The sequence below is a fragment of the Haliotis cracherodii genome, unplaced genomic scaffold (assembly GCF_022045235.1).
Source record: "Haliotis cracherodii isolate W230 unplaced genomic scaffold, xgHalCrac1.p SCAF_7, whole genome shotgun sequence".
Lineage (NCBI taxonomy): Eukaryota > Metazoa > Mollusca > Gastropoda > Lepetellida > Haliotidae > Haliotis > Haliotis cracherodii.
Genome location: NW_027266330.1, coordinates 36,800,119 through 36,814,177, shown reverse-complemented (window position 1 = coordinate 36,814,177; position 14,059 = coordinate 36,800,119). Strand labels below are relative to the sequence as shown.

Sequence of the window (14,059 nt, the reverse complement as noted above, 5' to 3'; positions counted from 1 at the left end):
GAGATTAAGAGTAAACATATGGTTCAGGCGTCAGGGTAATGATGTGGATGTTTAAAGAAAGACTGAGTTAGGACGAGATAGAGGAACGAAATTGGTGTGTCAGGAGCGAAGAGGAGTGAGTGCGTTGTTTCATGCAGGGGTGGATATGATGGTGGAGCTACAGGGTGGGGGTGGGAGAGTCAGTCAGGCGACATGGAGCACGGGGCAAGGGTGAGGATATACGGTCTGAGATGAGGTGAGGTCAAATGGGGTTTAACGTTGCGTCCAAGATTATTGCTCTTCTATAGCGACGTGCGTGCACGTGTGTGTGTGTGTATGTGTGTGTGGCTGCTTATAGTGGTCCGGACTGATGCCGATTTATAGTGCCAGCCCACTGAGATACCATACCGCACTTTAACATAAATACCTCACTCAAACACAGTATACTGACTCCTAACCGACCAGTCCTTGTTTTAGCCCCTTAATATCCAGCGCCAGACAGGGTAACAACAAGTACCATCGTTTAACGTCTTTTGCTATGACGAGGACGGGATCGAACCCCGGACTTTCCGCTCTCTACCACTAGACCACGGAGGCGGTCCAATCTGGTCTGACGTATGTACAGGGGTATGTGGCTGACATGCAATTGGATGGTTGCCAGGCTAGTACTTTTATTATTACCGACACATCGTGTTTCCTGATCAGCTACCGAGGTGTGCGGCACGAGGCTCCTGGATGCAGCGGGATGCGGATGAAACACATGAGGCCTGTGTGTCCACGCAGGCAACCCGGCTAGCATGATGCATGTATGTTAAGAGAGCAATAATACAATCACGGTTGTCAAAACCAATACATGACAACAACGGGCAGGGACTGTGCAGTCAGGTCACGCATTGGTCCCCTACTTATCACTCGGTGTCATGGTAACTTGTAAGAAGTATTTTGGGGATTACACTTTCTTAGTAATGTATACATTCTGATACTTTTTGTTTGAATACCATCTGGGATTCGAACCAACACTTCTCAGTGTAAGGCATCTAATCGACGAAAAGTACTCGAATTTGTACTTTACTAAGAAAGTGTTGTCCCAAATATAACATATATTCTATAACTGCAGCTGGTTGACACATATCACAACTGACGAGAACCGTTTATACTTCTTATATGTTACCATGACACCGAGTGTTAAGTGGAGGACCAATGCGTGACATATAACATATAACATATGCTACATTTGACCACTTTCTACAAAGGCCTTGTTTATTCTCTGATGTAGTTATGTCACTACATTATTTATTTAATAATTATTTTATGTACATTGTTTATTTATTATTTATTTTATTTATTTATGTACATTATTTATAGCATTATAGCATTATTTATTAGGCTGTGCAGCATTGCTTCAGTGTAGCGAGGGTCGTATGTCAGAACATGTTTACTGACAAACACACCGGGTTGGGGAGTGCATAGCTCCACACCACGACGTCACTACGACAGGCTGAGCCGAGACTGAAAGGTATTCCAAAGGGATTTTTCATCTCGCCCAACAGATATAGCCGTTATACACCAAGGTAAGTGACATAACGCCACCAGTGGGTCTAGTCCGTGTAATATAGCCGGTATACAACAAGGTGAGGGGCTGTCGTGCCACAACGCCACGACTGGGTCTACCGTCCGTGTAATATAGCCGGTATACAAGGTAAGAGATTGCCATGCCATAACGCCACCAGTGGGTCTACCGTCCGACAAATATAGCCGGTATACAACAAGGCAAGTGATTGCCATGCCACAAGCCCTCAGTGTGTCTATGTAGCGGAGATATCCACGCAGAACAGTGTCTCGTGTAATCCTTGTACGAGTGATACCCTAAGGCCACGACGAGGTGTGCTTCATCTGCATGTCGACAGGATCCAGGCATTGCCTAAAAGTCGGGCCGGACCGGGCCGGGCCAAGACGGGCCAAAGTGATACTGGCTAATTAATTCATTATCGGCGATCATACCTACATATAATTGATGCAACATACACACATGACAATACTGAACAATCACCAAACAAAAAAGTGCACCATAAACAAGTAATTCGGAGTAAATCGCTTGAAAACCAGAAAGTGGAGCAGTGTGTAAGCGTCGCAGATCTTGGTGACATGTAAAAGAGCAATCGTTAAACGAAAAAAGATTTGAAACGTATCAAATACTTCTAGCTATCGTGATACAACGTTCCATCTGTGAGCATAGTGTTTATATTTATAGGAACGTTCTATATATAAGTAAATACCTCTCTATTATGTCACTGATCGACTTATATTTAAAGCAGACACGTTGGTTCATTAGACCTCTTCTCCCTATACTCTCACCAGTCACACAGGTGTTCGGTCCGACTTGGCCCGGGCTGTCAAAATCAACTTTAAACTCACATATGTATCATCAAATGGATTCACATCTATAAACTAGTATAATATCTACCTACATACCACTTTATAGTGTCTCAGATCGCTGTACTTAAAGAAAACAAGGGGCTCAAAGTGAAGCATTTTTACTGTATTTTCTTAACCAAATCTATGTCAGAAGTGTTCGGTCCGACTTGGCCCGGGCTGTCAAAATCAACTTAAACCTAACAGATCTATCTTTAAATGTGTTTACACCTAAGGACTAGTGTTATATCTACCTAAATACCACTTTATAGTGTCTCAGATCGCTGTACTTAAAGAAAACAAGGTACTCAAAGTGAAGCCCTTTTCCCTCTACATTCTCAACATAGTCTCTATCAGAAGTGTTTGTCTTGCGTTGGGTCCGACTTGGCCCGGGCAGTCAAAATCACATTTAAACACACAGATGTATCTTCAAATGCGTTTACATCTATAGATTAGTGTTATATCTACCTATATACCACTTTATAATGTCACGGTACATCGTATTTAAAGAAAACAAGGTGCTCAAAGTGAAGCATTTTTATTGTATTTTCTTAAGAAATTCTATATCAGAAGTGTTGGGTCCGACTTGTCCCGGGCGGTCAAAATCAACCTAAACCTCACAGATATATCATCAAATGGATTCACATCTTTAGATTAGTATTATATCTACCTAAATACCACTTTATTATGTCACGGTACATCGTATTTAAAGAAAACAAGGTGCTCAAAGTGTTTACATCTATAGATTGGTATTATATCTACCTAAACACCACTTTATAGTGTCTCAGATGGATGTACTTAAAGAAAACAAGGTGCTCAAAGTGAAGCCCTTTTCCCTCTACATTCTTAACATAGTCTCTATCAGAAGTGTTTGGCTTGTGTTGGGTCTGACTTGGCCCGGGCGGTCAAAATCAACTTAAACCTGACAGATGTATCATCAAATGGATTCACATCTTTAGATTAGTATTATATCTACCTATATACCACTTTATAGTGTCTCAGATCGCTGTACTTACAAAAAACAAGGTGCTCAAAGTGAAGCCCTTTTCCCTCTACATTCTCAACATAGTCTCTATCAGAAGTGTTTGTCTTGTGTTGGGTCCGACTTGGCCCGGGCTGTCAAAATCACATTTAAACACACAGATGTATCTTCAAATGTGTTTACATCTATAGATTAGTGTTATATCTACCTATATGCCACTTTATAATGTCACGGAGATCGTATTTAAAGAAAACAAGGTGCTCAAAGTGAAGCATTTTTATTGTATTTTCTTAAGAAAATCTATGTCAGAAGTGTTCGGTCCGACTTGGCCCGGGCTGTCAAAATCAACTTAAACCTCACAGATGTATCATCAAATGGATTCACATCTTTAGATTAGTATTATATCTAGTAAATACAGAAACAGAGGGTCTTAAATTGTTAGGCCCGAAAGTCTTTTTAGGATTTATATTGTGATTAAGGAAGTAGAGGGTAGAGAGAGAACAAGATAACAAATCTTAACAAAACCTACCTGCCAAACAAGTGCTAGTTCGTTTGTATCCGTAATCCGTCACAAACTGTGATGAACGCATAGTGTGTTCGATGAAGGAAATACAGCCCTTCAGATCTTTGTTTACTGAATATACCTTGACCTATGTTCAGTGATATAATTTATAACATATTGAAGCTACATGGCCGCCCATAGTTTCGAGGAAATGTCCTGGCTGCACTTCAAGGTTTCGTGCTCAACAAATATGTATGAATGTGCATGATGTCTCATCTTGATGTACTTTAATAATGCTATTCGACAAAGAAGATGTACAGATGCCTCGACAGCATTTTTGGCAGTCAACTACAAGTACAGGTAAACATGGCTATTAATGCTCATGTGTGTCAGGTTGCCCTTACCTCGCCGTCACACCTGTACACAAAGCAAGTGAATAGTTTAAACTAGGCTACATTTGCATTTCTTTAGCCGTTTACAGATGCCTCGACAACATTTTTCACACATGAATGACTTCAACCTTGGCTCTCAACTAGTACAGGTAAAACATGGCTATTAATGTTCATGCGTGTAAGGTTGCCCCAATCTCGCCGTCGTATCTGTACACAAAACAAGTGCATAGTCTAAACTAGGCTACATATGCATTTCTTCAGCCGTTTCAATAATGCAGTGCGCTGTCACAGCATGCTGCGTAGGTCTGTACAGCACAATGTATTTTATTAGTAATTGGTCGATCCTTCATAAATCATATTTTTGCCATTCATTCACACATATGCCTCGGTAGAATTGAGGTAGGGGAAGGACTTCTGGTCAGATAACAAGGTATTCAGATATCCAGAAACTCGTTTATCCGGACAACATTTTAGAAAAAGCAATTGTCCGGATTAGCGAGGTTCGACTGTATAGCGCGTGATACATGACAAAACAGATGTGTTAGGACCTGTTATACAGTTATACATAATATTGCATAATTAAAATTAACAATTTACAGTTGAAGCATCACATTGTGGAAACATAGTGCGCAATATGAATTTATATATACAGTGCTCATATGAAGGATATGTACAATGTGCTGGAAAGTGAAGACAGTGTGCATCTCATACATATGCTAATATTATACATGTTAGTGTTGTATATAGATTTAACAATATTAATGATTAACAGTTTGGAAACACTAATATGCTAGCTACTGAATCTGTTAGTCGTTTCAATAAATTTGTGTACAGACAATAATATTTTTGTATTCAGGAAAACATCTAAGTTTGGATCACAAAAAAGAATACTATTTAGAGTTTTTTGTCCTCCAAGATTATCGATAGCTCTCAGTAATGTCTCCCTAATATCATCATATAAGGTACATTGGAAGAAGAAATGGAATGAATTTTCACAAGGAGCTCCGCATTTACAGGAAATAGTATCAGATAATTAACACGAAACAGGTTGGAATTTAGTGTGCTACAATTGTGGTGTCTCAATCTAGTGTGCAATATATGTGTAGATCTTTCACCGCAATTATAGTGCATAGGTGTTGATGTAGGCTGCTCAGATGCGACAGCTTTAAAATAACATATTGACGGACTATCCCTGATTCCTGATGATAGATTATTCCATTGGCCTAATGTATCCATAATATAAGACCTTTTTAACGTAGATGTCCGTGCAAATGGAACTACAAAATCATGGCGGTTTCTGAGATTATAACTGACCTTCTGTGAAACAGCTGGTGGTATAAGATCAGTTATATATGAAGGACATGGCTTATTTATTATTTTATACATAGTTACAAGTCTGTTGACGTTTCTTCTATACGCTTATATATATATGTGTATCCACGTCACACACCTAGAACAAGTACACTTGCGTATCATTCAACCTGTCGGATCGACTTGTCCCGGGTGGTTAATAATCTTAAACATCACGACTGTAAAGCAAAGTTGCTTGCTTGCTTGCTTGCTTGCTTGCTTGCTTGCTTGCTTGCTTGCTTGCTTGCTTGCTTGCTTGCTTGCTTGCTTGCTTACTTACTTACTTACTTACCGTTGTCAAGCAAGACTGGGAACTAGCCCCTGAAGATTATCGGGCTTGTGTAATGTATAGTGAGCCGACCCCATGTTGTGACAATGGTCCACAGCATGTTTCCCCGTGTCATCTTAGTTCTTGTCATTGGGCTTGCCCTCATTTCGCCTACACCTCATTTCGCCTACAATAATTCAAATGCTTACTTACTTACTTACTTTGGAGATTTTAACGTGCGCTTTCCGACTGATGCGTATTTCGCACACGGGCCCGGCCAGGCCATTTAATGTGTTTCCGAAAGGTGCGAAAGTGGTGTGTGCAACCCAAGAGGGGGCTTTAGGGGTTGCTTATATATAAAAACTTACTTACTTACTTTGGAGATTTAACGTGCGCTTTCCGACTGATGCGTATTTCGCACACGGGCCCGGCCAGGCCATTTAATGTGTTTCCGAAAGGGGCGAGGGTAGTCTGTGCAACCCTAAAAGGGGGCTTTAGGGATTGCTTATATATAATTTGGGAATTTTGAGATTTGGAATAGATGCCGATGGGGTTGGGGAGGAGAACTAAGGGATCTGGGTATGGTGGATGTTTGTTTGTTTATGTGATTTTGATTTGGTAGGTTATTATGTTTTTAGATGCGTTTTATTAGTTCCGTTTTGATTAAGAATACGCCTAAGGCCTTGAAGTTTTCTAGTTTATTTTGTGGGTTTAGTATTGCTTCTAGAGTGAGAGCCTTGTTTAGATTGAGGGTGGTTTGTAATGCGGGTTCGATGTGTGAGGTAGTGTGTGCAGTGGATGAGTGCGTGTTCTGGGGTTTCTAGTTGTTTGCAATGTGGGCAGTTACCTGTAGTGTGTTTTTTAAATTTTTTTAGGTGGTTATTTAGGTTGGTGTGTCCTGTTTGGAGTTTAGTGATTACTCTGTCGATTTTTTTTGATGGATGGAGAATTTTTGGTTTGGTTAGTGGTTTGCTGAGCACTTTTTTGATTTGGCTATTTGAGTTTAGATAAAGGTTATGCCATTTTTGTGATTTTTTGCTTGTTTACACTTTTAATTTCTGATTTTGAGATGGGTAAGTTTAAACGTATTTCTGGGATTTTGAGGAATAGTTTAGCTGCTTTATCGGCGTTTTCATTACCGTATATTCCTACGTGGGCGGGTATCCACAAGAAGGTTATTTGTTTGCCTGCCTTAGTTCGGTCGTTGGAGCTTTTAAGTATTTGATTTATTAATTTAGGTCGGTTTTTGGTATTTTTGTTTTGGAGGGCTTGCAGTCCACTTAGGGAGTCGCTAAATATTAGGATTTTTTTGTGGTTTTTGGATTCTTGATTATGGAGGGCTAAGGCCATGCCCATTAGTTCTGCCGTGAATATTGATTGGTTATTTGGGAGTCGGAAGGATTGTGTGGTTTTAGTTGGTTGTGTGGTATGGACTCCGAAACCTGTGTGTTTGGAGGTCGGATTTGAAGATCCGTCCGTGTAAATGTGACACCAATTTGGCCAATTTTCGTGTATGTATGCAAGTGTGGTGGTTTTAGCTATGTTTGGGTCGGTTTGTTTATTTATTTGGCTAGCTAGTGTTGTGTCTATTTTGGGTGTTTTAAGTTTAGGGGTGAAGATATTTGATTGTTTGCAGTTTTGTTTAAGATTTTTAATTTGGTGTTCATTTAGGTAGTTTGTTATTCTTTGGGATATTGGGGTAAGTAAGGGGTGTTTACGAGCTAGAGCTTGGTTTTTAGGGCTGATATTTTGGTTTATTAAGTTTTGAATGAGAGGGTTTGATTGGGACGCGGCCCAGAAATTTAAGCTTAGCTGTTCCCTGCGTAGACTTAGTGGCATCTCTCCTGTTAAGGCCTGAGGTGAAGTGTAGGAGGTGCCAGTGAGTTGGAAGTGAGAGGTGTGTTTTTAGGGAGTAGGTGGTGGGTACTGGTTGAGCAGGTTTGTTGAGATGTGTTTAGGTTTTTGAGATTGTTATTTAGGGGTTGTGGATTATCCTATTGTTTACCTATGTGGATTTTTAGTGTTTTTGTGGATTTGCGGGCTTGGGTGTGAGTAGATTTAAGAGAGAATGTTGGTGTGTGTTTTGATAATTACCTCCTTTGCTGGCTATCAGTGAAACTGTGCTGGCTTGGGAGGCTTTGCTGGGTGAGGTTGGCTTGGTGGCTGGTTGGCTTGGATGGCTTGGTAGGCTGGAGATGTGTTGCTAGCTTGGAGTACAAACTGCGACTTATAAAAAAAAAGTTGCTAGATATATAGCGAACTTTAATTTTTGGCGTCTTTTAACCATCACGACAATAATACCGAGTGGTCGTAGTCAGGTTCAGGAGAAGTGTGTTTTCACAGAACGAGCTGCTCGGAGATGCATCACGTATTCTCGCGGTATGGCAGATTACAACTGTCTCAGATAATCCTGTTTTCCTAAACACACTCATAGATAATAGAAGCATTAAGCAGGGTTGAGGGAGAGGTTTATCCTTAAATGCAAAGTGTCTCACCTTACCTTCTCCAAGTGTTACCCTGTGAGTATGATCCTTTGAAAAAACACACGACGGACACACCAACCTAAATAACCACCTAAAAAAAAATTAAAAAACACACTACAGGTAACTGCCCACATTGCAAACAACTAGAAACCCCAGAACACGCACTCATCTACTGCACACACTACCTCACACATCGAACCGCATTACAAACCACCCTCAATCTAAACAAGGCTCTCACTCTAGAAGCAATACTAAACCCACAAAATAAACTAGAAAACTTCAAGGCCTTAGGCGTATTCTTAATCAAAACGGAACTAATAAAACGCATCTAAAAACACTATAATCCACCAAATCAAAATCACATAAATAAACAAACATCCACCATACCCAGCTCCCTTAGTTCTCCTCCCCAACCCCATCGGCATCGATTCCAAATCTCAAAATTCCCAAATTATATATAAGCAACCCCTAAAGCCCCCTCTTAGGGTTGCACAGGCCACCTTCGCCCCTTTCGGAAACACATTAAATGGCCTGGCCGGGCCCGTGTGCGAAATACGCATCAGTCGGAAAGCGCACGTTAAATCTCCAAAGTAAGTAAGTAAGATATAATACTAATCTATAGATCTAAATCCATTTGATGATACACCTGTGAGGTTTAAGATGATTTAGACAGCCCGGGACAAGTCGGACCGAACACTTCTGACATATATTTTCTTAAGAAAATACAGTAAAAATGATTCATTTTGACTTACTTACTTACTTACTTTGGAGATTTAACGTGCGCTTTCCGACTGATGCGTATTTTGCACACGGGTCCGGCCAGGCCATTTAATGTGTTTCCGAAAGGGGCGAAAGTGGTGTGTGTAACCAAAGAGGGGGCTTTAGGGGTTGCTTATATATAATTTGGGAATTTTGAGATTTGCAATAGATGCCTATAGGGTTGGGGAGGAGAACTAAGGCAGCTGGGTATGGTGGATGTTTGTGTGTTTATGTAATTTTGATTTGGTGGATTATAGTGTTTTTAGATGCGTTTTATTAGTTCCGTTTTGATTAAGAATACGCCTAAGGCCTTGAAGTTTTCTAGTTTATTTTGTGGGTTTAGTATTGCTTCTAGAGTGAGAGCCTTGTTTAGATTGAGGGTGGTTTGTAATGCGGTTCGATGTGTGAGGTAGTGTGTGCAGTAGATGAGTGCGTGTTCTGGGGTTTCTAGTTGTTTGCAGTGTGGGCAGTTACCTGTAGTATGTTTTTTTTAAAAATTTTAGATGGTTATTTAGGTTGGTGTGTCCTGTTTGGAGTTTAGTGATTACTCTGTCGATTTTTTTTGATGGATGGAAAATTTTTGGTTTGGTTAGTGGTTTGCTGAGTACTTTTTTGATTTGGCTATTTGAGTTTAGATAAAGGTTATGCCATTTTTTGTTTTTTTTGCTTGTTTACGCTTTTAATTTCTGATTTTGAGATGGGTAAGTTTAAGCTTATTTCTGGGATTTTGAGGGATAGTTTAGCTGCCTTATCGGCGTTTTCATTACCGTATATTCCTACGTGGGCGGGTATCCACAAGAAGGTTATTTGTTTGCCTGCCTTAGTTCGGTCGTTGGAGCTTTTAAGTATTTGATTTATTAATTTAGGTCGGTTTTTGGTATTTTTGTTTTGGAGGGCTTGCAGTCCACTTAGGGAGTCGCTAAATATTAGGATTTTTTTGTGGTTTTTGGATTCTTGATTATGGAGGGCTAAGGCCATACCCATTAGTTCTGCCGTGAATATTGATTGGTTGTTTGGGATTTGGAATGATTTTGTTGATTTAGTTGGTTGTGTGGTATGGACTCCGAAACCTGTGTGTTTGGAGGTCGGATCTGAAGATCCGTCCGTGTAAATGTGACACCAATTTGGCCAATTTTCGTGTATGTATGCAAGTGTGGTGGTTTTAGCTATGTTTGGGTCGGTTTGTTTATTTATTTGGCTAGCTAGTGTTGTGTCTATTTTGGGTATTTTAAGTTTAGGGGTGAAGATATTTGATTGTTTGCATTTTTTCTTTCAGATTTTTAATTTGGTGTTCATTTAGGTAGTTTGTTATTCTTTGGGATATTGGGGTAAGTAAGGGGTGTTTACGAGCTAGAGCTTGGTTTTTAGGGCTGATATTTTGGTTTATTAAGTTTTGGATGAGAGGGTTTGATTGGGACGCGGCCCAGAAATTTAAGCTTAGCTGTTCCCTGCGTAGACTTAGTTGCATTTCTCCTGTTAAGGCCTGAAGTGAAGTGTAGGAGGTGTCATGTTGGGTGCGTGTAATTAGTTTGAGAGCCTGATATTGTATTGAGTCAAGTTTTTTAGATAGAGAGTTGTTGAGGGTGTTGTATATGGCGCAGCAGTAGTCTAGTTTTGATCTAATTAGTGATGTGTAGAGAGAGAGGAGGGTATCTTTGGAGGCCCCCCAGTTTGAGCCAGTTAGGCATCTTAGGGTGTTTAGGTCTTTACTGCATCTAAATGTTAGGTTTTGGATGTGAGCATCCCAGGTGAGATGTTCATCGAAAATAAGTCCTAAGAATTTGGTTTGTTTTTCAAATTTGATCGTTTGGTTGTTTAGCTGGAGGATTGGGGAGGCGGGTTTCATGTTTTTATGTTTGAATACTATTCCTGTTGTTTTTTCTGAGTTAAGGGAGAAGCCCCATTTGTCAGCCCATTGTTGTATTTTATCAAGAGATTTTTGGAGTAAATGTTGGGCCATTTTAATGCTTTTAGTGCGGATCCAGAGGGCTCCATCATCCGCGAATTTCGATGTGTTTACTTTGGGGGATAAGCCCTCGAAGAGATCGTTTATCATTATATTAAAGAGTGTGGGGCTGAGGATACTGCCCTGGGGAGTGCCATTTTCTAGGGGACATTGGTCCGATAGTGTTTGGTCTATACCCACGGTTATTTTACGATTGTTTAGGAAGTCCTGGATGTAGTTTATTATCTGACCTTTGAGTCCTATTTTTTGAAGTTTTTGTATTAGCCCGTCCTGCCCTACCATGTCGAAAGCTTTAGAGAAGTCTAAGAAGATGCCTGTGGTATATTGTTTATTTAGTTGTCCTGTCTTAATATCTTGCTCTAGTCGGGCGAGGTTATCTAGGGTTGAGCGGCCAGGAGTGAAACCGCTTTGATCTGGGTTTATGATGTTTTTTTGAGTTAAGTAATGTTGTAATCTATTTTTAGCCATTGATTCCATTACTTTACATAAGTTTGAAGTTAGAGATATTGGTCTATATGAGTTAGCTTCAATTTGAGCCCCTTGTTTTCTTTAAATACGATGTACCGTGACATCATAAAGTGGCATATAGGTAGATATAACACTAATCTATCTGAGGGGTTTAAGGTGATTTTGACCGCCCGGGACAAGTCGGACCCAACACTTCTGATATAGAATTTCTTAAAAAAATACAGTAAAAATACTTGACTTAGAGCACCTTGTTTTCTTTAAATACGATGTACCGTGACATTATAAAGTGGTATATAGGTAGATATAACACTAATCTATAGATGTAAACACATTTGAAGATACATATGTGTGTTTAAAGTTGATTTTGACCGCCTGGGCTAAGTCGGACCCAACACAAGCAAAACACTTCTGATAGAGACTATGTTGAGAATGTAGAGGGAAAAGGGCTTCACTTTTGAGCACCGTGTTTGCTACTGCAATAAGTTGTTGCATTAGGTGTTTAAGAGGTCGCCTTCTGCCTAGGCAATTTCGGCTGACCTGTCCCTCTTTGGGACACCTGTGTGTGAGAAGGGTTCACATATCTATTGTGAGTTCGGTGTTCACATAAATTCTGTTTTTGCATTGATATGATTTCTTTTTTCTTATATTGATATGATTTCATTTTTATCCTTGGCTGCTCTGTTTATATACGTTCGAGCAGCTGTCCATCTCTCAGAAATAGAGTTAGTTTGTCCTTCGCTATTGCATCTCTTTGCTTTAGGAGATCTATGACAGATAGCGGATCTAACTGCAATTCTTGTTTTAACCTAGCCCGGGCTGGGGCATGGTCTTGACATTCTAGTAACAGATGGTCAATGGTTTCAGCCTGATTGCAAAATGAACAAACCTTGTCATAGTGCTTTTTGTGACCAAGTCTGAGGCGTGAGATAGCAGTTTCAATTTTCCTTTCATTTGAGTATGAGTTTGGCTTTTGTTGGACCTTGGGTTGAATTTTGTATAGCCATCTGCAGATCTTACTTGCGTCCCTTTGGGCTTGCCATCCTTTTGCTATGGAGGCTTTGATTTTGCTTTTTATCTCTAGTTTGCTAAAGGGAATAGGCTTCATATCCGCTTTGTCTAGAGCTAGCTTCGCCAGTGAGTCTGCTTTTTCATTTCCATGAATATCTACGTGAGAGGGGATCCAACACAGCTCCACCTGTTGCCCTTGGTCCGATAGTTTTGTATATTCGTATAGAATATTGTTGACTGTGTTTGGCCTGGAGTTTGAGTTTCTCCCACTGATGGCCTGAAGTGCACTTAGCGAGTCTGATAGGATGACTGCAAAGTTTGCTTCCGGGAGTTCCGGTATGAGTTTGAGTGCATGATGAATTGCCTCCAATTCAGCCGTGAATACTGACTGACCATCAGGCAAGCGAACTGAATGTGCTTGGGGTTTGGAGCTGTGGATATGGATCCCGTAACCAGCACTGTTGTTGATAGGATTCTTGGATCCATCAGTGTATATATGGGCCCAGCTGTCCCAGGTAGTTTGAATTTTAGTGATAGCTACTGATCGTAGTAGGGTTGGGTTTTCTCTTTTAGTGACTTCTGATGTTAAAGCAGTGTCAACTTTGGGAGTTTGTAAAGTCCAGGGAGGGTGTAACCCTTTGTAGTGACTTTCTGGAGGCTGAATGTCATGACAATTGTGACTTCGAATGAGTTCACGTGCTAATATCCCAGATGGCTTTAGTGAGGGATTTTTTCGAGCTAGGGCTTCATCTCGAGCGTTTTTGTCTTGCCATATCTTTTTAACCAAAGGGTTTGATGTTCGTCCCCAGAACGATAATATTGCCTGCTCTCTTCTTAGTTTCAATGGGAGTTCTCCCGTTTCTACTTGTAGTGCTTCGAGTGAGGTGCCTGTCGCCGCGCCTGTGGCCAGCATTAGGGCTTTGTATTGTATTCTGTCTAGGCGCCTCAAGACAATATTTGATGCTGAGTGAAAAGCCTCACAACCATAGTCAATTTTTGATCTGATAAGAGCTTTGTAGAGGTCCAGCTGAGTGTCCCTCGATGTGCCCCAAGATGTGCCTGAAATTGCCCGTAATACGTTCAGGTCTTTTTGACATCTGTTTTCCACATATTCTATATGCTTGCGCCAAGTGAGGTGTTGATCAAGGATAACTCCAAGAAATATTGCAGATTTTTGGAATTTGATAGGTTTGCCTTTTATGGAGACACGGGGTATCATAGCATCTTTCCCCCGGCGTTTGAATAAAACTCCAACACTGCAATATGAGACACTAAAGTGTTATATAGGTAGATATGATATTATAATTAGCCTATAGATGTAAAGTATGTGTTGTAATTTTAGAAGCGCTTTGACAGTTATTAACACGTGTCGTGTCAGTCCTATGACATTCGCGAATATCCACTTGCAGAAAACATCCTGTGTTGGTTTAACATAAACTAGTAAAGGTTAATTAGGTATGCCAAACACGTTAATTAGGTCGGTGAGAAAC

At 40.4% G+C, this 14,059-nt stretch overlaps 1 protein-coding gene across 1 annotated transcript in view; it reads left to right on the top strand.

Moving 5' to 3' along the window:
* Positions 1-1,430: 1,430 nt before the first annotated feature.
* Positions 1,431-14,059, top strand: part of LOC139448849 (sucrase-isomaltase, intestinal-like) — a 38,166-nt gene continuing 25,537 nt past the window's right edge. Inside the window, exon 1 of the mRNA XM_071230373.1 lies at positions 1,431-1,550. The gene's annotated coding sequence lies outside the window, so the exon portion shown is untranslated. The remainder of the gene's footprint in view (positions 1,551-14,059) is intronic.